Genomic DNA, 25,605 nt, shown 5'->3' with positions numbered 1-25,605 from the left:
TGACTACAGTAGATTACACTTAATACGTAATGACTATAGTGGATTACACTTAATAAGTAATGACTACTGTGGATTACACTTAATAAGTAATGACTGCAGTGGATTACACTTAATAAGTAATGACTATAGTGGATTGCACTTAATAAGTAATGACTACAGTGGATTACACTTAATAAGTAATGACTACAGTGGATTACACTTAATAAGTAATGACTATAGTGGATTACACTTAATAAGTAATGAGTACAGTGGATTACACTTAATAAGTAATGACTACAGTGTATTACACTTAAGTAATGACTATAGTGGATTACACTTAATAAGTAATGACTACAGTGGATTACACTTAATAAGTAATGACTACAGTGGATTATACTTAAGAAGTAATGAGTACAGTGGATTACACTTAATAAGTAATGACTATAGTGGATTACACTTAATAAGTAATGACTACAGCGGATTACACTTAATAAGTAATGACTACAGCGGATTACACTTAAGAAGTAATGACTACAGTGGATTACACTTAAGAAGTAATGACTATAGTGGATTACACTTAAGAAGTAATGACTACAGTGGATTACACTTAAGAAGTAATGACTATAGTGGATTACACTTAATAAGTAATGACTACAGTGGATTACACATAATAAGTAATGACTACAGTGGATTACACTTAATAAGTAATGACTACAGTGGATTACACTTAATAAGTAATGACTACAGTGGATTACACTTAATAAGTAATGACTACAGTGGATTACACGTAATAAGTTATGACTACAGTGGATTACACTTAATAAGTAATGACTACAGTGGATTACACTTAATAAGTAATGACTACAGTGGATTACACGTAATAAGTAATGACTACAGTGGATTACACGTAATAAGTAATGACTACAGTGGATTACACTTAAGAAGTAATAACTACAGTGGATTACACGTAATAAGTAATGACTACAGTGGATTACACTTAATAAGTAATGACTACAGTGGATTCCACGTAATAAGTAATGACTACAGTGGATTACACTTAATAAGTAATGACTACAGTGGATTACACATAATAAGTAATGACTACAGTGGATTACACTTAAGAAGTAATGACTACAGTGGATTACACTTAATAAGTAATGACTACAGTTGATTACACTTAATAAGTAATGACTACAGTAGATTACACTTAATACGTAATGACTATAGTGGATTACACTTAATAAGTAATGACTACTGTGGATTACACTTAATAAGTAATGACTGCAGTGGATTACACTTAATAAGTAATGACTATAGTGGATTGCACTTAATAAGTAATGACTACAGTGGATTACACTTAATAAGTAATGACTACAGTGGATTACACTTAATAAGTAATGACTATAGTGGATTACACTTAATAAGTAATGAGTACAGTGGATTACACTTAATAAGTAATGACTACAGTGTATTACACTTAAGTAATGACTATAGTGGATTACACTTAATAAGTAATGACTACAGTGGATTACACTTAATAAGTAATGACTACAGTGGATTATACTTAAGAAGTAATGAGTACAGTGGATTACACTTAAGAAGTAATGACTATAGTGGATTACACTTAATAAGTAATGACTACAGCGGATTACACTTAATAAGTAATGACTACAGCGGATTACACTTAAGAAGTAATGACTACAGTGGATTACACTTAAGAAGTAATGACTATAGTGGATTACACTTAAGAAGTAATGACTACAGTAGATTACACTTAAGAAGTAATGACTACAGTGGATTACACTTAAGAAGTAATGACTACAGTGGATTACACTTAATAAGTAATGACTACAGTGGATTACACATAATAAGTAATGACTACAGTGGATTACACTTAATAAGTAATGACTACAGTGGATTACACGTAATAAGTAATGACTACAGTGGATTACACTTAATAAGTAATGACTACAGTGGATTACACTTAATAAGTAATGACTACAGTGGATTACACGTAATAAGTTATGACTACAGTGGATTACACGTAATAAGTAATGACTACAGTGGATTACACGTAATAAGTAATGACTACAGTGGATTACACGTAATAAGTAATGACTACAGTGGATTACACGTAATAAGTAATGACTACAGTGGATTACACTTAAGAAGTAATGACTACAGTGGATTACACGTAATAAGTAATGACTACAGTGGATTACACTTAATAAGTAATGACTACAGTGGATTACACGTAATAAGTAATGACTACAGTGGATTACACTTAAGAAGTAATGACTACAGTGGATTACACTTAATAAGTAATGACTACAGTGGATTACACTTAATAAGTAATGACAATAATGAGTTACAGACTTCTTTTACTCTAGATAATGCATGTTAATTCACATTCTCTTATTCAAAATCATCTCAAGTTAAGACTGTAGTAATCTTTTTAAAAGTGTTCCTGATTGTGAGTTTTAACGGATTTGTCCATAATTCTGGAAGATAGCAATTAAAATCTATGGCTCTACGATCTAATTTATCAGCCAGTCATGCAAAAAACAAGGCTATGTGCCTTTCAGATGTCCTCTAGATATGTAGATTTAGTCTGGAAGTTTTTACGTTCTCACCACCCCCACCCCATACCCAAACAATTGGGGATTTCACACAAGGTCATTACATGAGTTTCGGTACATAAATCTTACTGTAATCCCTACATTGTTTCAGTTTTTGCCCCTCATTTCTTTGCAATATGCACTATTGATGGTGTGGGTAAGATTTTTGGAATAGCACATCAGCTTCCACGCTGTCTCCGCCCCCTCCCCCCCTCCACCTGTCCACCACTATCAAAGTTGCCGGACATTTCTGATTTACATATTGATATGTATGGCAGACTCCTTTGCTGCTACAATTACATAAAAAAACGTTCATATGCTGGGCAGCCAAGTACTCCGTATTGTGCGGAAAGCTCCGCATTTGTGTTTGATTAAGCCCACCATTTCACTGTTCCGAATTTTACAGCCGTTGCTCCGCTTAAGTGCTTTCGTCCAGAGTCTGTCTGCTATCATGTTGGATTCTCCAGAGATGTGCATTGCTATCAGAAAGTGTTGGGAGGAGGTCGCCCACTGCCATTTTCTCAGGGCCAACCGACAAAGGGGGTAAGACCTGGTTCCTCCTTGTTTGTTTATGTACCACATATACAGAGTATACGTGACTTTTATTTTGCATGGAATTCTGGAAAGTACAGAGGGCTGTCAGCACAAAATAGTAGAAAGAGGACAGTATTTTAAAGGTGGCATTGACATTCCTATATATTTTGGTTGAAAGGCCATTGCGAAAATAGGGTGTTCCATATTTTGACCATTTGTCACACATTGCAATGGTCTGTGTTCCACATTGGCCTCTTAGCAGGTTGAGACCTATGCTGGATTCCAGTATAATCAGGGTCACACATCAGAGAGCCTCTACCATCTTGCAATGCCATCTGAAGCTAAATCCCTGCTCCGCCCTCTGGTATGACATCATAGTGGTGGCAGACTACTCTGAAATTCTACTACACTGGGAGGAGTTAATACATTTCTGAAAAAAACTATGTAAAATGAATCTCATTACCTATTCTTGCAATAGGTCAAATCTTGCCATGCCCACAACATAGCCATCAAGTTTCCCTGAAGTTAGTCGACTCCATACTGCCAGTTGTATTGTACCTCTAATATTACATGCATGATGCCTCTGTCATGCAAGCATTGCGGTAGCCAAAATTAGAAGTCCTGACATGCAGTAAGATGGTGCTACTAAAGCATAGAATGAGTGCTTTTAAAAAGTTAGATTTCAGTTGTCTGCAGTTTATGAAGAGGAAGACTTGAAGATATGATGAAACTACATATGCATGCAGTTTCTCCCTGTAGCCCAGAAGAATAACTTGACAGCTGTAGTACAAGTCTGCCTGTATGTTGGTATTGGTTCTGCAGGCATGTGGCCTTGCCAAGTAATTTCTGCAGTACCAGTATCAACACAGAGGGGAAGCACTACCTAGACTATATAGCCCCAATCACTAGAAGGGGCAACTCCTATACATTGACCTTTCAGATTGACACTCAACTCCACTGTAAAATATCTAGGCTGTGTGACATAGTGAACCTGACTTGTGTTTTTTGGAATCAGAAATAGGACTCTGTTGTTCTTCATTAATCTGCAAGGTGTGAGGAGTCATGAAAGTGGATTTTTGGAAATGGACACCTTATGTATGCTTGTGTCAATATGCTACCCTAAGCATATCATGTTTCAGAATATGGCCCTATGTCTACTTGGGACACCTTTGATACTGTCATAAAGCAATATTTTTTCTGAGTTTTTTGAAAGCAAGACAGAAAAGAATGTATATAACTTGTATGGATAATTTTTTTTCTGAGAAGTTTTAATCCCACTGTGGCTGACTTAAAACACTTTCTCTTCAAAATAATATTTAAGATTTTACAATAATTTGTTATAATGTATGATTGAATGCAGTGTCATATATATATATATATATATATATATATATATATATATATATATATATATATATAAATGGAAACTTTTTTTTCAGTTTAGTTGTAAAAATGTTCACTATAAAATGACAGCCTACAGTAAGTATAAACTGGTCATGAGTAAGTGTTGAAATAATTATTTAAAAACTTCTCATGAGTATGCAATGAAACAATTGTTTAAGTTACCAGTAATTTTTTAAAACATGAATAACTTGTCTTGCATTTAGTTGATAGATTGAACACATTTCTGAATTATTTGAATTTTTGCTACTTAAGCAGAAACATAACATAATTATGTAGTAAAATATTTAATAATTGGCTAATTTTGTCATTAAGAATACAAGGCAACCAGAAGAAATCAGGCTATTATCTTAAAGGAATAAAATGCTTTAAAATAAAAAAAAATTAACATAAAAGAAGAGCTGACATAAAGCTACAGCAAAGGCAGTAACAAGTGTTTAAATAAAATATCCATGTCTGCGGAAATGGAAGTCAGAGAAACATACTTGAAACTGATGTTTTAATACAATTAAAAGACCAAGTGAAGGGATCCAAAGAGGCATAAAACATACATGTACACACATGCATACATACACACACAGGTTCCCTTCAGAATCGCGAACTACTGAAATCCCAAATTTCAGTAGCCCGAGATCAGAAGGGCGAAAGTGCAGAATACTGAACCCCAGAAGCGCGAAATTCAAAATCCCGAAGTTCAGAGATTTTGAATTAGCAGTTCTGGTGTTGTGGTGTGTGAGTGGGTGGTTGGAGATGTAGGTAAGTGTTTGTGTTTTACGGGTTTTAGGTAGGGTTTTAGTGTGTGTCTGTGTGTTTTGTTAGTGTGATGTGTGTGTGCGAGGGGAATGTAGCTTGTGTGGTGGTGTTTTTGTGTGTCTGTGTAGTGCAACCTCGGAGTTAGTATACTTAAGTAGGGGGGAGTGTGCTTGTATGTAGGGTAGGTGTTTGTGTATGTGCAGGGAGGTGTATATTTGCATTTGTGTTTATGGTATGTTAGTGTAGAAGTCGTGATTTTAAATTTCGCGCTTCTGGCATTTCGGGTTTATGGATTTTCGGCTTCATGGTCTCGAGATACTGAAATTTGGGATTTCAGTATTTCGAGATTATGAAGTGAATCCACACACACACACACACACACACACACACACACACACACACACACACACACACACACACACACACACACAAACACACACACACACACACACACAAAGAAAAAGATAAAAAAGGAGATTGAAGGGAAAAATGTGGATATGTCTGATGAAGTTAATTTTACAGAGTAATTATGGTAAAATGTGAAGGTTTGGGTGTGGCAGCATCTGATACATTTCACACATATGAAATTTACAGATCTTCGTACGAAGAGAGAGAGAGATTGTACGACTGCACACTGTTGGGAATCGTCACTGCTATAAAGGTGCATTGAAAAGTATCGATAATGCACCAGATATTTAGTGAACATAGAGATTTTTGTCATACTTCTGTAGGTTCACATAAAATGCACCAATAAAAACAGCAGAAAGCCCAAGACTCCTGATGAACTCCTGACTTATATTGACCAGGCTTTGTGAGAGCAGGCCTTACATTTGAACTTTGGAATCTCTTTGAAGTATTTTCTGAGACTCGTACACTAGACAACTTGTCCAGTTTAAGGATATGATCAACAGTATCAAACTCTCAAGACAGATCAAGGAAGAAGAGAGTGGTAAGTTTACCTTTACCCAAACTAATCAGAACTTCATCCATGATAGTGACCAAAACAGTGCCGACATTATGTCCTAGATGAAATCCAGGCTGTATGTTAGATGAAAATCCAATGAAGCACAGGTGCTTAGATATTTTATTGCTTATCATTTTAACTGAGTAGGGGGCTATGCTCCGGAATATTTTAAGCCATGACTCAAACACTAAGTAATGTCTGTGTTTGCATAGTACATGGAATCAGTTCTGGTGATACAAGACAACAAGTATAAAAAATAAATAAAATGAAATGAATGCACCATATATCTTATAGTTGCTTGTAGGATGTTGAAGGGAAATCTATGCCTCGCATGCAAGGTATTGTCGGACGCCACTCTGATAGATCTCTGTTATATCTGCAAAACAAACAGCACTAGAATTTCCTGTTCTAAAAACTTAAACCTTGATTATGATATAAATAGGACTTGTGGGAGAAACAGGTATGTATCTCAGAGATTACCCCTTCTCTAGAACAGGCTCCCAGTCTGCATGAAGCAGAGTTCTTCCCTAATCCAATTTCAGCATAACTTAGACAACTGGATAGGGAACCGAAAACTCACCCATAGTTTGACACCTATGTCTCTAATGCACACATGCAGCCTGTAAAATGTTTCATCTCACAGGCCACTGCCTGTAAATGTTTCATCTCTCAAGCCTCTGTTTACACTTATCAAGGGTACCAGAACTTGTCAGAGATTTGGGATACATATCTAGGCTTAAAAAGGCTCAAGTGGTTGTTAGCCCAGTACACAACTGTGAATCTATCTGAGGCTAATGCAATGTGACAAGAGTCTAACATTGTCAAATTAGGGATAAAATGAGTCCTGCTACAGCCTTTCAAATATGTACTGAAATACAGGTTATTTAAATAGAATGTTTAGCAAGTCATCTATTGTACATCATGATATCTACCTTATGTTAGATGCTTCAATAATGATTTTATGGTGAAAAGTCATCTAGGCTTCCCAGGAATGTGCAACCTTGTGGGCACCAAAGTGTAATTGCCCAGTAATTTAAACATGAACTGGTCAGGAAAAGCAGGCTCTCTAGTAAACAGGGTAAGAGGAAGTCTGCTTACGTTAAGCTGTTAAGATGATTACATCATTCTGCTGTGATCTGAGATGATAGTGTGTTTTGGCCTTGCAGGGTCTGAGTGCCATGTAGAGGCAGTGTCCCTTATAGACCACCGTATGTTTTATATGAGAGTATTACAAAGAAAGCAAGCTCTCTCAAGATTAAGAAACCAGTGAACTTTATTTAAGGGTTCCAGGTTGGTGTTTGAAAGAACTCAGTAGTGTGCTAAACCTGCAAATCTTGTTAGATGCTGTGTGGAGTGTTCTATCAGTTTTACCCAAATGTGTAAATGGGAAGGTCATAAACACTGTGAAAAAATAAAATTACGAACGAATACTTTTGTTTTCCTTTGTGAAGCATGAAACAAAGGGAGGATTTTATCTGTGAAGGTAAGCAGGGCTTGACAGATTCCAGGATAACAAGGACAGAGGACAGAGGACTGGCTACCCTAAAGAGGATAAATCAAAAGGACCAAATGGGGGACCTCACTGAGTCCTTAGAAATCTGGCTGCGTGCAGACAGACCCCCCCCCATACACACTGAGATCTTTACAAAATCACTTAGAGCAAAAGTGGCAGAAGTTTGGAAGAAGGTAAAATTGGCACCGTTGCACCAATGTGTGTCCAGTTATATGACTGGAGTGCTGGTGACTATGACAGGGGAATGCTAGCAGACTCAGTTTACTTGGACTTTATCAAGAATAATGACTCACTTTCACACAGGATGCTAACAGGAAAACTGGAGGTTGGTTGAATGCAAGACACAGATAGTTTTATTGAGAAGGACAGTATCTAGAATCAGTCACAGTAGTTATAGTTAGTTAGTCATAGGCTGGCAGTTGGAGCAGAGGGTTAAGCAGTAGTAAAGTATAGTTAGTCATAGGCTGGCAGTTGGAGCAGAAGGTTAAGGCTGTGAGCTGTAGCTCCTGTAGCTTAGAGATTGAGTTTCTCAGCCCTCATTTGCTTTCTCTATGACCTTGAGGAAGTCACTTACCCAGAAATTATTCCTGGGCTGGCCCTGAAAAGGAACTGTGTATTTACTGAGCCTACCTGGTTAACAAATGGATGTTATTATTTCACTATTGTCAGGAACTAGTAAAGTGACTAGTATTACTATCGCTATTGTTAGGAACTAGTAAATTGACTAGTGTAGTATCACAGGGCATGTCCTAGCTCCAGTTATCTTCAGTGTTTGCCTCAGACATATCTGTGAGAATACAGAACATTTTCAGAGTCCTTGTTGTTAACAGAAAGATAGGTACAAAAGTGGAGGATGGTGTGACAAATCTAAAAAAAGACAGACAGCTGGAAAGAAAGGTGGCATTTGAAGTTCAGAGCAAATGTTTACACAGGACCGCACTTAGGACACAATAACCCTGGTGTGAGATGACAGTTGTTAGAGTAAAACCCATTGCATATGTGCAGGAAAAAGGTTGGGGATGTTGAGAACACCTGTAGTAGACCATCAGAAGCTGAATGTGATCACAATGACACCAGCAACCAAAATGCTGGGGTGTATTGTCAGAAGGATAGACCTCAGAATGAAAAAGTAATGCTTCTGCTCTTCAGAGCCCTGACTAGACTGCATCTTGAGTACTGAGTGTATATCTGGTGACAATACAAGAAAATGACATCATCATGCTAGAAAGAGCAAAATACTGGTATGCAAAGCCATGCAATGGAGATGTGAAGAGGTCATCTTGTATGGGAAAACAAAGAGTGGGGTAGAAGAGAGCACATGCAGCAGATATTAAAGTACTTTTTCATATGGACTGTTGGACATTTGCAATGAATTGTGGGAATGGTGACGGAAGGAGAATCCACAGAGGCTTTCCAAAGGACATGGGAGAATACCAGGAAAGGTAAAGGGTAAGGCAGAGATGGATGTGAAGTAGAATGCTAAATATAATAAAAAGGTAGACTGCATGGACTTATTTCTTCTTCTGTCATCAAACAAATGTACTGTAGTAATAAAACCAATATAATATAGTCAGGCCATTGTCATGCCTCACATTTTACAGATAAGCTGATCGGTAAGGTCATAAGGTCAGACTAAATGCCCAAGTAGTTGTAGTGCTCTACCTGGATGACAGATTTTCTAAGCAAATCCAGAAGACCAGAGGGGCTGTTGAAGTTCATCTTAGAAGGAGCTAGAAAGCATGGTTGCATTGTCTTAATGTTAGCAGTTAACTTATGGTAGCACTATATTTATTCTGTTAACACTGCAGTCTGAAGATGCTTATTTTTGGAGCAGTTGATTGCTGGGGTGTATTCTGTACATGGGTTTTTTGTTGAGGACTTCAGTTTTCTCTGACCACCTGAAGCCATGCAGGCAGATTTAACTGACCATCCTTCACATTGCATATTGGTGAATGGGCAGTATTCATGCGAGTCTGGGTAATGCAATGGATTGGCCTTACATCTATGGTTGGTTCCATGCCTTATGTCCTTTACTCAGTGGGATAGACTCAAACTGCCTATAACCCTGAGTCAGATTTACCTTTGTATTGGAAAAATGAATGATTAAGAAGATAACGTGAGATTCCAAACCTATCCCCATACATTAATGATGTTTACTTTTAGGGCATTTGTACATCTATATAATCACCATTGTACAGGGTGCATGGGGTTATAGGCTGGGGAGGTAACTAATTAGAACATTAATAATAAAGATAAAATGAGTGTGCCTGGACTTCACTTGGGGCATGCCTGGACCCTGTTTCACTTCAAAAGCGTATGTATTACCAAACATAACCCCTCAAAAGAGTATGTATTACCAAACATAACTTTAGCTAGTCTGTTAGAGGAGTAGTTAACAATCCAGCACAGGGTAGGATCTTAAAGATATGTGCCCTGAGTTTTACACAGTAAAGCAAACATTTTTAGCTGAGATGGAAGAACATTTTATGTGTCTAACAGAAATAGAAAGTGTGACTGGTAATGCCAAATACCATGCAAGGACTGTCACTGAAGTTACCTATTTTGTGTGGGGGCTGAACATGACATTAAATCGTGAAGCATTTGTCAGACATTCACCTCAAACACTGTTAGAAATAGGCTTAACTCTCTCCACTCTTATTTAGAGAACAAATGTCTTCAAGATTTGGCAGAAGGACCTATGGCATTGTATTCTTCTTCAGTGGATCTTCCCTATCCGATAAAAAAGCAGAGAAAATCTTTGGCAGAGGTGGTTGATGATAATCAGCAGTCCTCCTGCTTGCTCTTTCGGTATAAGTTTGAGAATTCAGCTGAAATTAATTTGTGGCACCCTGACCATCTATCTATTTCTCTTGGGCCTCTAACAAGTCCCCTTTGGGGGCCACTATGGATCAGGATACTTGCATATTTGATCCGATTGAGTGTTTGTCTGAGGCAGCTGATAAGGGAGAACCAAGAATCATATTATCTGAATGCAAGTGAGGAATTCACCTCCTTCTATTGAGGGAGGACAGTCATGGCTCATTTCTGGAGGGCAGGCCTTTTGCTTCAACCCTGAAGACTATATTTCTGGGCACTCATTGGGAACATTCTTGGAAAATTGAAAACATCCCCTTTGACAAAGCCAAACTGGGTCTCGTCCAGTGTTTGGAGATTTCTAATTTGTTATTGATCAGGTCCATGATAATTCTCTCCATGACCTTGCAGATAAGATTGGTCAAGCTTATGGGTTTGTAGTTCCTTGGTCATATGATGGGGCCCCCTTATGCAGAGGGTCAACTGTTGCAGTCCACCATTACTCTGGGGCAAAGCCCATCCGAAGGCTGTGATGAAAGGGTTTTTAGGGGCCCTGATAGATTGTGTTTTAAACTGTTTAAGAAGCATCCTGGAATGTTGTCTGGACCCATGGAGGCTGTGTTTTTGGCACAGAGAGCACAGCAAGGACATGTTCCCTCATAATGAACAGTAGGGGGATGGTTTCAGAGTATTTCTTTGCATGTGGTAGGCGGTGATGAAGTTTGAAATGAACTTGTCGGCCAGCAGGTTTGCTATAGTTTCAGGCTGGGTGTAAATATTGTCATTCTTGACTACGCTGCACATTGTCAAGCATTTCCCCTGAGGTTACAACATAATTAAAAAAAGCCTTATGGTTATCTTTCACCTGGGAGGCTATCTTTGTCTCATAGTTTGCTTTGGGAGATTTGACCAGCTCTCTAATTTGTTTATTTTTGCACTGTTTTGTCTGTCCTTCTTCCTTTGGAGATTTTTTTTCCTTTTGTTGCATAGCCTACTTATGCTAAGGGTCCACCAGGATGTTTTTTTTTTTTGTTTTTTTTTTTTGCCAGTAATCATTGGTTTGACTCAGGCAGGTACTGCCTACTCTATGCAGCTCTGACTGTGGTTGTACAGTACTTTTTTGTGTGATCAGAGTAGGCTTTAGTGTTTTACAGGTTTGGAAGGACTTGGAAGTTTAATAAGCTGTAACTTAGTTTGGGTAATTGGCCGTAGCTAAGTTCTTGACAGGTTTGGTTTGATGGGGGTTCTAGGTTAGTTTTATTACTAAAGGAGATCATTTTGTGGTCAGATCTTACCATGGAGGAGTTAATGCATGGGAGGAGCAGCATCCCCCCTTGTCTGTGAGTATTAGGTGTAGGATATTTGTACCTCTAGTTGGGGAGCTAACTAGCTGCACCAGTGTGTTTGCATCAATGATGTCCAAAAACCACTGAGCAAGTGAATTATGGGTCATATATGTCTCTCATTTTATGGAGAGGTAGTTGAAGTCATCCATGAGTATGGTGTTAGACTGAATATTAAGAGATTTCAGTAGGTTTAGGTAGGAGTTGTGGTTTTGCATACTCATGGTAGGGGATCTGTAGCTTGCAAGGATATGATGGGGGAGGGTCGCTCTTATGGTTAGCTGGGCATGGAGCAGCTCAAGCAAGTCATGCTGTTGGACCAGTCTAGCAGTGTACTTGTCCTTTCTAAACACACTGAGGCACGTCTTCCCTTTGTTTTACCCTGAGCTGAAGGGGGATCGAAATGTATGAAAGACATTGAAGCCTTTGATAGCCAGGGTGATTTCCATGGTTCGGAACCATTTTTTCATGACTGCACATATGTCTGCATTCTCCAGGGTGAAGAGTGCTTCTAAGGAGTGGAATTTTTTTTATTTATACTCTTAACATTGAGCAACAGTACCTTTAGTTAGTCATGAGTGATTTTTGTTATGTTGGAGTGTTTAACAACTTGGCATGGCCTAAAAAAGCAGTATTGGGATAGATAAAGTTGTTTGCCATTATCTGGAAGCCAAGTGGTGACAAGTGCAAAACGTTTTTGTTGATCATGTCTCCCCAGGCTAACAGATATTGGATCGCTTTGTTGTGACACCAGAAACTAAGTCAATTGTTGAAGTCAGTCATTTTTTTGCTGGTACTTTGGAATCATTATTGGTGATGGTAGGATGCTACTCAAGGCTAGAGTCATGCCCACCAGGGACACAGATTTAGAGAGTGCCATCATGTCTCTCTTTATGTAGTCCAGTGAAGACTGTCTCAGGTCATTTATGCCCACATGGACTATGACCGTGTCATACTGGTATTTGTGGTTTAAAGACCTAAGCGCATGTGTGATCTGGTGGATCTTGGTTCCAGACAGACAGCCGAGTGTGATCTTCTCTTTATTTAGCCTGGTAAGGTGGACATCAGTACATCTTACAATGGAATCACAGATAACTTTAATGTTTAGCTGTATGCTGTGTTGCTTTATAGGCTTGGAAGATGGGCTACTATGATTTTCAGAGTTATGTGTCATGTGAGGGACTGTCTTTTTTGAGTGTGCACAGGGCCACTGAGTGATGCCTTTAGGAGGTCTTGGAGGTTTGGCAGATTGCATGTGAGCACCTCTGCATATGTGGGTCTGTGTATTTGCTCCTTCGTGTTGGTAGTGAGTGTTTGGGGTATAACACCGACAACCTGGTTTGCATTTTTCATGTGTGTATGTGAGAGCTTTGTCTCCAATGACATTTTGCATGTACATGTCTCACACACTGTGTTTGTCTGTACTAAAATTATATGTTTGACAGAAAATGTGAGGTAGTTACTAGACCACCTCAGGATATCCATATCCATCAGGCCAGAAACAGAGATGACAGAGAAGCACCAGTCCATTATGCCAGATCCTAAGTAGGGAAGGAGTAGGAGAGAGTCATTTCAAGACCTAAGTGAGTGTTTAGTAGGATACTATTAGATGACCTGCAGTGATGCTGCCTTCTTTGCAAAATGGCAATTCTTAGAGCAACCATGAACAGTGGGAGACTATGGAGAATATTTTCTATACAGGATTTTAAACTGGAGAGTTTTGCTGGTATAGAAGTCACAGGTAACCACATTTGCATGATGCAGAGATGTAAGGCTTTTGTACCAGCAGGATGAAAGGCCTTTACACAGTTAAACCCTCAGGCCAATCAGCTAAACATACAATAAGCCTTCCTCAAGCAGTTCCCAATTTGGATGAGTTGAATCAGCCCTCTGCTCCCACTAGAGTGCAGAATAAAACCCTCTTAATATAAAACAAACTGATTTTGAGCTCAAGTGCAGTAACAAATGCTTTACAACAAAAGGCAGAACTCCTGCAGTATCAGGAATCCTTTGAAATAAGTTTAAAACTTCTACAAACACAGAAAAACTTTGCAAAACTTAGAAATATTTTGGCAAACTGAGGAGAACATATATTCAGAACAGCTTTTGTAGTATCAGAGGAAGTTAGGAAATATCAGAATACTGTTAAAACAGCGTAAGAGTCATACAGTAACAAACAAATGGCATTTCTTTAACAAGTGCAGACTGAAAAACAGTGATAAATTCAACAAAATCAATAAATGCAGCACAGAACTGTTAAATAGCACTGAAACACGTAGAGCAAGTATATATAAGTCTGAACCTCAAAATGTACACACTCGAGGCACTCCTTAATATGGAGAAAATGGATATATGTGCAGTAACAGAAACCTGGTTTAAGGCTCCAGAGAGCACCCCAGCACTACAAGGCTACAACTCATACCATACATTTCGGCCACAGAACCCAAACCGAAATACAAAAGGCAGGGGCATATCCATATTCATCAAGGGTACCCACACCTCCAGGTTAGTGGCACTGCACGATGCTTCAGAGATCATCCACGTGCAACTAACAATGGGCAAAACTGCAATTCAAATTGTAGCTTGCTACAGATTACCCACCATGTCCCAGGACCCCCATTCCGTGTTTCTGGAAACACTGTGAAACATAAAGGTCCTACCAAACACCCTAATATTGGGTGATTTCAATTACCCAAACATTAACTGGGAGAACTACTCAAGTACTAACTCCCTTGTCCAACATTTCCTAGAATTTATAAACTCAAAGGCCCTGGTTCAACTGGTCAACACGCCCACCAGATGTGACAACATATTGGACCTGGTCATCACCAACATGGGCGACCAGTGTTCCACACCGGAGGTCAACACCTTGCTGGTTAGATCTGACCATAAACAAATCTCTTTGGATATCCACATTCTGCCCCCACCCCCAGACAAGAAAACCACTGTGAAAAACTTTTCAAAAGCAAACTTCATGTTACTCAAGACCAAGGTGGAAAGTTTCAAAGCCCCCGTGCTGAAGGATAATGCTGTCCAAGCTGCAAAATCCTTTACTAATGCATTCTACGGGCACCTACAAGAATGCATGGATCATGCCATCCCAAGCAAAACCAAGACTCACTCCTCCAAGAAAAGGAAACTGGTTTGGTGGACTCCTGCCATAAACAAGCTGTACAACAGAAGGAGGAAACTAGTACAGAAAAGAGTAAAATCCCAAAAAGGGAAGACATCCCTGATCAGTATCAGCAAGAAACTACGATCCCTCATAAAATCATCCAAGGCGAGCTTTGAAAGAAAAATTGCCAAGGACTTCAAAGACATCCACAAGGTATTCTTTAGCTATGTCAAGAATTTAAGTGGCAATGCTCAGATCTGCTCGGAGTTAGTGCAGAATGGTACAAAATACACTGAACCAACCGATATCGCCAATATCCTGGCAGACAGGTTCAGCACAAACTTCACCCCCCTCTCACCCCCAAGAGGGCCCATAACTATACCAGAAGAATGTAGAGTCCCTGAAATCACAGACAATCAGGTTAAAACAGCCCTCTCCAAAGCCAAAAACACAGCATCAAAGGGACTGGACGGTGTCCCAGGCTGTGTCTTACATGAGCTCAAAGATGAAGTAACCCCTCACCTAAACACACTGTTCAAACTCAGCCTCTCCACAGGCTATGTACCCATAGAGTGGAGCACAGCAGCGGTTATTCCGCTCCATAAAGGTGGAGCCACAACAGACTCCGGTAACTATCGCCCTATAAGCCTGACTAGCTTGGTCTGCAAGGCTATGGAGCGCATCATCATGGAACTCATTAACAGAGACATTGGGAACTTCCAAACACTGGACCCTACCCAGTTCAGCTTTGTTAAGGGCAGATCATGCCTCCTAAACCTGGTGGACTTCTTTGAGACAGTTACCAAGGCTATAGATGAGGGAAAGGTTGTACACACAGCCTACCTAGACCTTGCAAAGGCCTTTGACACCATTCCCCATTCTGGTGTTCACCAGCCTGAACATAAACCCCTACATTACAAGGTGGATTGCCAACTGGCTCACTGACAGAACCCACATGGTGAGAGTTGCGGGAGCTAGCTAAATCAGTTACAAGTGCAGTTCCCCAGGGCTCAGTCCTAGGAACCCTCCTGTTTGACATATACTTCTTAGAGGTACAGGCAAGCACAGGAGGACTATGGCTGACTAAGTTCACAGATGCCTGCAAACTAGGGGCTATAACTGACTCACCGGCTGACACAGACATCCTCCAAAAGGGTCTCACTGAGATGGATACCTGGTGTCAAAATCATGGCCTCAAGCTAAATGCCAAAAAGTGCATAGTCATCCCCTTTAGAAAAAACAAAGTACCCACAAACTACCACAAAGGTGGTAGTTCCCTAAACATGGAAGACATAATAAGGGATCTGGGGACCCAAGTAGATAGTAATCTCACCTTTGATAATCACATTGACAAAGTGGGTTAAAAATCCTTCTACATGGCCCACCTAATTACAAAAGGGTTTGCATCCAGATCAAAAGAGCTCATTGTGCCCCTCTACTCATCACTCATCAGACCCATCATAGAGTACAACGCCCCATTTGGGATGTACCTTACAATACACCTGCAACAGCTGGAAAGACCACAGAAGTACTTCACCAAGAGGATCACTGGCCTCAAACAGATGCCCTATGCAGCTCGACTGAAGAAATTACAGCTGTATTCTGTTGCATACCGCCTACTCAGAGGTGATCTCTGCCTGACATACAAGGCCATGTCCAACTCAGAATTGATGGACATGCTCCAACTAAAGAAAACCTTATCCCTGTGAGCCACATGCTCTAGGGATCTAAATCTCACCACAACAATAAATAGGACATACTGGAAGGATAGATTCCAGTCGCAGAGACTTCCCATGCTTTGGAACAAGATCCCAATCTACATTAGGCAGAGCTCCTCACTAACACTCTTCAAAAGAAAGCTTGATGAGTGGATGGGAAACAGAAAGTTTACCTCAGGTATCACTTCAGTGGCTCTGCTGGACAGAGGCACAGGGAGCTAATCTAAGGGGGCAGCAAAAGCCAACACATTTTGGCTAGGCTTATAAATGCCTTCAGGCAGATAGCCTAGTACCTACCTATGAACCTATGAACCTATATATATGTATATATATATATATATATATATGGATCTAGGACTAGCCGAATCCACAATCATCGAACACACTTTAACGAAAGTGCTTTCACCAAAAAAGCATTTTCGTTAAAGTGCGTTAAAAAACAAAACAATAAATCTACTTTTATGCAGGGGGGCAAGCTCCCTGCACCCCCCTAGTTTAATATTCTCACTCCGAGATCACACTACAGTGAGGAAAAGGGAATATTCCCTTATCCACACTGCAGTACGATCTCCACAACAGTCATTACCCTATGACTCCCTGTAGCTGCAGGCATACTTCCGCGAAAGTGCTTTTTCAGTAAAAAGCACTTTCCCAGAAGTATGCCTGGCTTTTTGTGCTTCAGTGAAAAGTTCCTTCGGGGATCAGTTCCGATTCCATATATATCAGCTTTGTAGGTCCACAGATAGTTTTAGATGCAAATTAAGATCTTCCCTCAACATGTTTTTTTGATTTTCAATTAAAACAGCATTTACATAATATTTTTAAATATCATTTTAAACAACTATATACAATATTTACAATAGCCTGACTTTCAATTATACAAACTGTATGTTATTAAATATAGAATTAACAGATCAGTTATCAGAGATTGATTATTGCAGAGTGTTCAACAAAGATATAACTTTCTTCCAAGGATTATTTACTAATGACCTGGGATAGATTCTTAGTTCTTTGATTTTTATTTCCATCGATACAATTAAGATCTTATTGGCACAGGGGCGCTCAGAATAAATGAGTACAGTCTCTTAAAAATGTAAGACTTTTATACCACTAGGATATGAATCACTCAATTCTGTCCTCACACACACTTCAGTAAATGTATACTTTTCATTCACTTCAACCTGTCTGCCAGCTGGATCCATATTATCTTCTTATTTGAAGTTAAGCAAGTCTTATTGGGGGCTTTGCATAGCAGACCATGAAGAAAGAAAATGGCTTCTTCATGGGATATGAATTTTTTTTTGAAAAATTAACTCAACCTCCCTTTGAACCTGCAGCGATCTCATCTTTGAAATTACTAAACTTGTAGACTGCTTTGCTGGCAGTTTTAACCTTTGCTAGATGCGGTTCCAAAGTGCAGATACTTATGTATGTTCAACCTTTTCTTGGTGTTTTCACATGGATAGTTTTATGCCTGAAGTGGTCTCTGAGTTTACTCTTAATTAAACTATCCATCTCAGTTTTCTAGCGTAAACCAAGGAAGAAAGGGTGGCAAAGTGATGCAGCAGTTAGTGTTGTCACCTCACTGCACGAGGTTTTCCAGTTTGATTCTGAGTTGGGTTGCCTTCTGTGGAGTCTGCATGTCCTCCCTGCATTTGCATGGGTTTTCACAGGGTGCTGCTGTTTCTTCCCACATTCCAAAGACGTGTCTAGAGTGTTTCTCCCCAGGCCACTGCTGAAAATGTGCTCTGTCCCAGTTGGACTCTCCCGGTAAACAAATGTTAAATAAATAAAATAAAAAGTGAGAGAGAATTCTTCATTGCCTGGATGTATATAGTTAGTTGAGATATTATCCGGAATAAACAAAAGAGTTAAAGAAAAACTTAATTATATCCTTGTATCTTATGACAGCAAGAAAAAGGGACAGACAGGTTCTAAGCAAAATATCTCTAGGTGGCATTCATTCATTCATTCAATTCTGCTATTTAAATAATGGAAAAAATTCACCTAGGAGGACAGTTTCCAAATCTAGTGCTTTCCAAAGAATGAAAACTCTAGATCCATTTTGGAAGCACTTAATTGTTCTTTGGTTCACACAAAACCACTCTAGATTATTACCGGCAACTAGAAAATAAAGCCAAAAAACATATCAAGAATGATAAAAAATGCTATACTATCATCCAACAAAAACACCAAAACAACCCTCAAAAATTCTGGTCTACCATGTAACAATTACTACAATCTGGCCTGTCCTCAACTACCACCCCTACCACTACAAATGCTACAGATAGTATAGTAACCCAGTTTAATACATGTTTTATCAATTCCATATTATCAGTAGCCAAAAATAACAGTAATGCTTCCCTAACCATACCTAAAGAAGCTGAAAACACTACCCATGTCTTCTCCCTCAACCCTGTCCAAACCAGCACCATAAAGAAAATGCTCATCAAACTCAAACCCACTTCTCTTGCTGCTGACAAATTACCTGCTGAATACCTGAAACTGGCAGATGATGCCATCTCTTATCCTGTCTTTGTCTTAATGAACTGATCTATCAGAGAGCAATACATGGCCAAAAAATGGAAAATATCTTATATCATTCCACTACATAAGGCTGAAAATTCTATAGGACTCTTTAACTACAGGCCAATAGCAATATTATCTCCACTATCAAAGGTTCTAGAAAACTGTATACACTTACAACTCATGAATTACCTACTAAGCAATAATCTGCTAACCCATATGCAACACGGCTTCTGACCCAATCATAGTACCACCACCACCCTCTTAAGTTTCACCAATACAATCAACCAATTCAAAAATAATGGACAACTAGTGTCTTATATCTTCCTAGACATATCCAGGGCATTTGACACCATATCCCATCCAAAGCTCGTCAATGAACTCTCAGCCCTAAAAGTAAGCCAAACTGTCCTCTCATGGTTTCACAACTACTTGTCTAACTGACAAGAAGTTGTCAGATGGCAACTTGATCTCTCCTCCCTGTTACCAGTCACAGTAGGTGTACCACAGGAATCAGTTCTAGGTCCACTCCTTTCCATTATCTTCACCAGTAAACTCCATACAGGTACCCACCTCACCACCATCGTACAATACACAGATGACTCCACTCTCATCTGTGCACCTTCCCTCCCACAACTCCAAGAAATAACCTAACAGTCCTTCTCAGCCATAGAATCTTGGCTCTCTATCGATTAATCAACCCCACTAAAACTAAATTAAGGCTCTTTTCAAACAGCAAAACACCTAACTGCTTATACTCCTTTCATATCTATTCATCAAAGAATTAATGCTGTATTTCATACAAAACTGCTCAGAGTCACTATTGACAATCATCATCATCATCATCTTTCGGCTGTTGCCATTAGGGGTCACCACAGCGGATCATCTGTTTCCATTTCTTCCTGTTCTCTGCATCTTGCTCTGTCACACCAACCACCTGCATGTCCTCTCTCACCACATCCATAAACCTTATCTTAGGCCTTCCTCTTTTCCTGTTACCTGGCAGCTTCATCCTTAGCATCCTTTTCCCAATATACTCAGTATCCCTCCTCAGCACATGTCCAAACCAACATAATCTTGTCTGTCTGGCTTTGTCTCCAAACCTTCCAACCTGGCTGATCCTCTAATATACTTATTCCTAGTCCTGTCCACCCTCGTCACACCCAGTGCAAATCTTAACATCTTTAACTCTGCCACATCCAGCTCTGACTCCTGCCTTTTTGTCAATGCCACCGTCTCCAATCCATATAACATAGCTGGTCTCACTACCCTCTTGTAGATCTTCCCTTTCACTCTTCCTGGTACTCGTCTGTCACAAATCACTCCTGATACTCTTCTCCACCCACTCCATCCTGCCTGTACTCTCTTCTTCACCTCTCTTCCACACTCACCATTACTCTGAACTGTTGATCCCAAGTATTTAAACTCATCCACCTTCGCCACCTCTACTCCCTGCATCCTCACCATTCCTCTATCCTCCCTCTCATTCACACACATATATTCTGTCTTAGTCCTGCTGACCTTCATTCCTCTTCTCTCTAGAGCATATCTCCATCTCTCCAGAGTCTCCTCCACCTGTTCCCTACTCTCACTACAGATCACAATGTCATCTGCAAACATCATAGTCCACGGAGACTCCTATCTGATCTCGTCTGTCAACCTGTCCATCACCATTGCAAATAAGAAAGGGCTCAGAGCTGATCCTTGATGTAATCTCACCTTCACCTTAAATGCATCCGTCACTCCCACCGCAGACCTCACTGCTGTCACACTACCCTTGTACATATCCTGTACCACTTTTACATACTTCTCTGACACTCCCAACTTCCTCATACAATACCACAACTCCTCTAGGCACCCTGTCATATGTTTTCTCTAAGTCTACAAAAACACAATGCAACTCCTTCTGACCTACTCTGTACTCCTCCATCAACACTCTCAGAGCAAACATCGCATCTGTAGTGCTCTTTCCCAGCATGTAACCATACTGCTGATCACTAATCATCATGTCCCTTCTTAACCTAGCTTCCACTACTCTTTCCCATAACTTCATGCTGTGACTGATCAGTTTAATCCCTCTAGTTACTACAGCTCTGCACATCACCCTTATTCTTAAAAATCGGTACCAAAACACTTTTTCTCCATTCTTCAGGAATCCTCTCACTTTCCAAAATTTCTTTAAACAATTTGGCTAAAAACTCCACTGCCATTTCACCTAAACACCTCCATGCTTCCACAGGTATGTCATCTGGACCAACAGCATTCCATTCTTCATCCTCTTCATAGCTATTCTTACTTACTCCTTGCTAATCCATTGCACTTCATGATTCACTTTCCCCATATCATCCAACATTCTCTCCCTCTCATTCTCTTCATTCATCAACCCTTCAAAGTACTCTTTCCATCTGCTCAACACACTCTCCTCACTTGTGAGTACGTTTCCCTCACTATCCTTTATTACCTTTACCTGCTGCACATTTTTCCTAGCTCGGTCCTTCTGTCTAGCCAATCGGTACAGGTCCTTTTCTCCCTCCTTAGTGTCCAACCTTTCATACAACTCTTCATATGCCTTATCCTTAGCCTTCGCCACCTCTCTCTTTGCCATGCACCTCATCTCCTTATACTCCTGTCTACTTTCTCAATCTCTCTGAAAATCCCACTTCTTCGTTGCCAACCTCTTTCTCTGTATACTCTCCTGTACTTCCTCTTTCCACCACCATGTCTCCTTGTCATCCTTCCTCTGTTCAGATGTCATACCAAGCACCTTTCTAGCTGTCTCCCTTACTAGCTCTGCTGTAGTTACCCAGTTATTTGGTAACTCTTCACTGCCACCCAGTGCCTGTCTTAACTCTTCCCTGAACTCCACCTCACAATTACCCTTTTTCAATTTCCACCATTTGATCCATGGTGCTGCCCTCACACTCCTCCTCCTCTTCTTGATCACCAACATCATCTTACAAACCACCACCTATGCTGTCTAACTACACTTTACCCGGTCACCACTTTACAGTCTCCAATCTCCTTCAAACTGGCCCTCCTACATAAGATATAATCCACCTGCGTGCATCTTCCTCCACTATTGTATGTCACCCTATGCTCCTCCCTCTTGTTAAAATATGTATTCATTACAGCCATGTCCATCCTTACCGCAAAATCCACTACCATCTGACCTTCTGCATTCCTTTGTTTAACACCATACCTACCCATCACTTCCTCAGCCCCTCTGTTCCCTTCACCAACATGCCCATTGAAATCTGCTCCAATCACCACCCTCTCACCCTTAGGTACAGTCATCACGACTTCATCCAACTCATTCTAAAATGTTTCTTTCTCATCCATTGCACACCCAACTTGTGGAGCATATGCACTAACAACATTCATCATTACACCATCAATTTCCAGCTTCATAAACATCACTCTATCCAACACTCTTTTCATCTCCAAAACACTCTTAGCATACTGTTCCTTCAGGATAACTCCTATGTCATTTCTCCTCCCATCCACACCATGATAAAACAATTTGAACCCACCTGCAATACACCTAGCCTTACTCCCCTTCCATCTGGTCTCTTGCACACACAATATACCAACCTTCCTTCTGTCCATCATATCGGCTAGCTCTCTCCTTATACCAGTCATACTGCCAACATTCAAAGTTCCAACCCTCACTACCACATTCCTAGCCTTTCTCCTCTCATCCTGCCTTCGGCCATGCCTTCCACCTCCTCTCCTCCTCCGGCCAACAGTAGCCCAATTTCCACCAGCACCCTGTTGGCTAAAAGTACTGGTGGCCATCATTGTTAACCCGGGCCTCGACCAATCCGGTATGTAAATCTTTTCTGGTGTCTGCATGAATAATTTGGCCAAGTTTTATGCTGGATGCCCTTCCTGACGCAACCCTCCCCATTTATCCGGGCTTGGGACTGGCACAAAGAAATGCACTGGCTTGTGCATCCCCAGTGGCTGGGTAGAGTCACTATTGACAATAACATGAAATTTGATAACCACCTATCTCTGATAATTAAAAAGGTCCACATAAAATTAGTCTGTCTATACAGAGTCAATCCATACCTCACCAATAACACTAGACAATCTGTTGCCAGAACCCACCTAATATCTACCCTGCTATACGCATCTGTCATCTTCACCAATCTCAGGAAAACAGACCTAACTAAACTAGGAGCCTGCTACAACAAGATTGCCAGATTCGTCACCAACTCCCCATACAGGTCCTACAGTTGTGATGTTTTTCGTTAACTCAGCTGGTTAGAGCTACCCAATCTCTTAACCCTCACTCAACTTACAACTGTCTATACCACATTATACCAACCCAATAAGTGCCCAGCAATTCAAAACATACTGCAACTCCACTCCAATATTAGATCCTAAGATCCTCTGGACAAATTTCTACTGCAAGTTACAAAATCTAATAACACTTTTGGGGACTCACTCTACTCTAACCGTATCTCCAGGGCTTGCAACTCTATCCCTCAACATATCCTAACTGCCACTAACCCCTCTAAGTTCAAACAACTTCTCAAATCTCACTTAGCTGACACCTGGCTCTGCACATGCTCATCCCCTGGCTGAAAACCATCTCATATCAATGCCTGCCTTACATGAATACGTCTCTTCCATCCTCAATTAAAAATCTCAGTGTACTATTTTAATTGAATATCCCTGTCCACTCCTGTCTAACCTCTCCACTTTCCCCAATCTCCTCCGGTACCTCCCCTCTAACTTCCTCTTTTATTCATTAGCCATTGGATGCATGCCTATATTCAAATATGCATGTGCATATATATATTAGTTACTTAGATGTATATTGTTTACTGTAATTTTGTTCTAACTCTCACCAACTTTACTCTGTAAATACGGTGCGTTTTGCTAGATTGTAAATAATGTGTGCTTGTTAACTTGTATTTGGAGCTTTTCTCCCTGATCCTCTGCTGAAAATGGACTGTATGTCCAGTTAAACCTTCCCAGTAAACAAATGTCAAATAAATAAAATTCACCAAACATCACAAACAGAATGTTGTCTCCAGAGCTAGGGTTGGTTTCCCTAGAGATGTTCTTCAAGGCATTCTGGATTCTGTTTTAATTCTACCTGCCCTCTCTTCCTGAGCTTTGGTAGTCATTCCAGCTGTAAATATTACTGAAATATTGATATTATTTTGAACATAGTACAGTTGCGTACTTAACTTACCATAACAATGCATATTTGAGTAGCTGGATCACCATTGCAATACAAATACTGCATTCCCTCCATTCTGCTGAATAAAGTCTTCCCTGGCAGTCTTTTGTGGGCAAAGTCAGTCTTCTAATGTTGCAACATAATAAAATAGAATCCGTATAAGGTAAAGGTATTGCTGCTCAATGCACAGTCATTGATTGTCAAGTGACTTAACAAAAAAAACACTGTCTACAAATCCTCCTTATTCTGGAAAAAATGTACTATGTGCATTGTCACAGAGACCTGGCTCAAGAACAGTGAGAGCACATCAGTGCAGGGTTTCAAAGCCCCCCATGCATTCCAGACCACCACATGAGATGATGGCACTGAAGGCAGCAGTGTCATCATGTTGTTAGAAAGGAAATTTCACATCCAGACTCGTTGTAACATGATATTGACCTGGAACTCCTCCACATCCAACTCACTATTAATACTAAAAAGGAAATTTCACTTTCAGACTTGCTGTAACATGATATTGACCTGGAACTCCTCCACATCCAACTCACTATTAATACTAAAAAGGTAATTTCACTTCCAGACTCACTGTAACATGATATTGACCTGGAACTCCTCCACATCCAACTCACTATTAATACTAAAAAGGTAATTTCACTTTCAAACTCGCTGTAACATGATATTCACATGGAACTCCTCCATGTCCAACTCACTATTAATACAACCCCTTATTATATCATAGCTAAGTATAGGATCCCCTCTATGCCCCCTTAAGCACATTTCTCCTACCTAACCAATATGGAGTAGCTATGCATTAAGCCAAGTACCATTGTCCTAGGAGACTTCAACTTCTCCTACATTAACTGGGAGGCTTACATATCCTTGAAACATGCATGCTCAGAAAGTTCCAGACTTCATCAATACAAAATATTTGGACCAGTTAGTCCAAACCCTAGCCAGGGTCTATACAATCCTGGACTTGGCCTTTACCAGTATAGGTCAGCTTTGCTCTTCAACAATTGCAACTTCCTCTCTGGTCAGACTGGATCACAAATCAGTCACACTCACCTTAAGACTGAAACTTGAAGCATGTTCCAGTACCTCGGTATTCAGAGATTATGCCAAGGCTAATCTACTAA

The sequence above is a fragment of the Protopterus annectens genome, chromosome 4.part0, assembly GCF_019279795.1.
Source record: "Protopterus annectens isolate FY-2018-M chromosome 4.part0, PAN1.0, whole genome shotgun sequence".
NCBI classification, from domain to species: Eukaryota; Metazoa; Chordata; order Ceratodontiformes; family Protopteridae; genus Protopterus; species Protopterus annectens.
The sequence above is the reverse complement of the archived record's forward strand: the minus strand, read 5'-3'. Positions refer to the sequence as shown.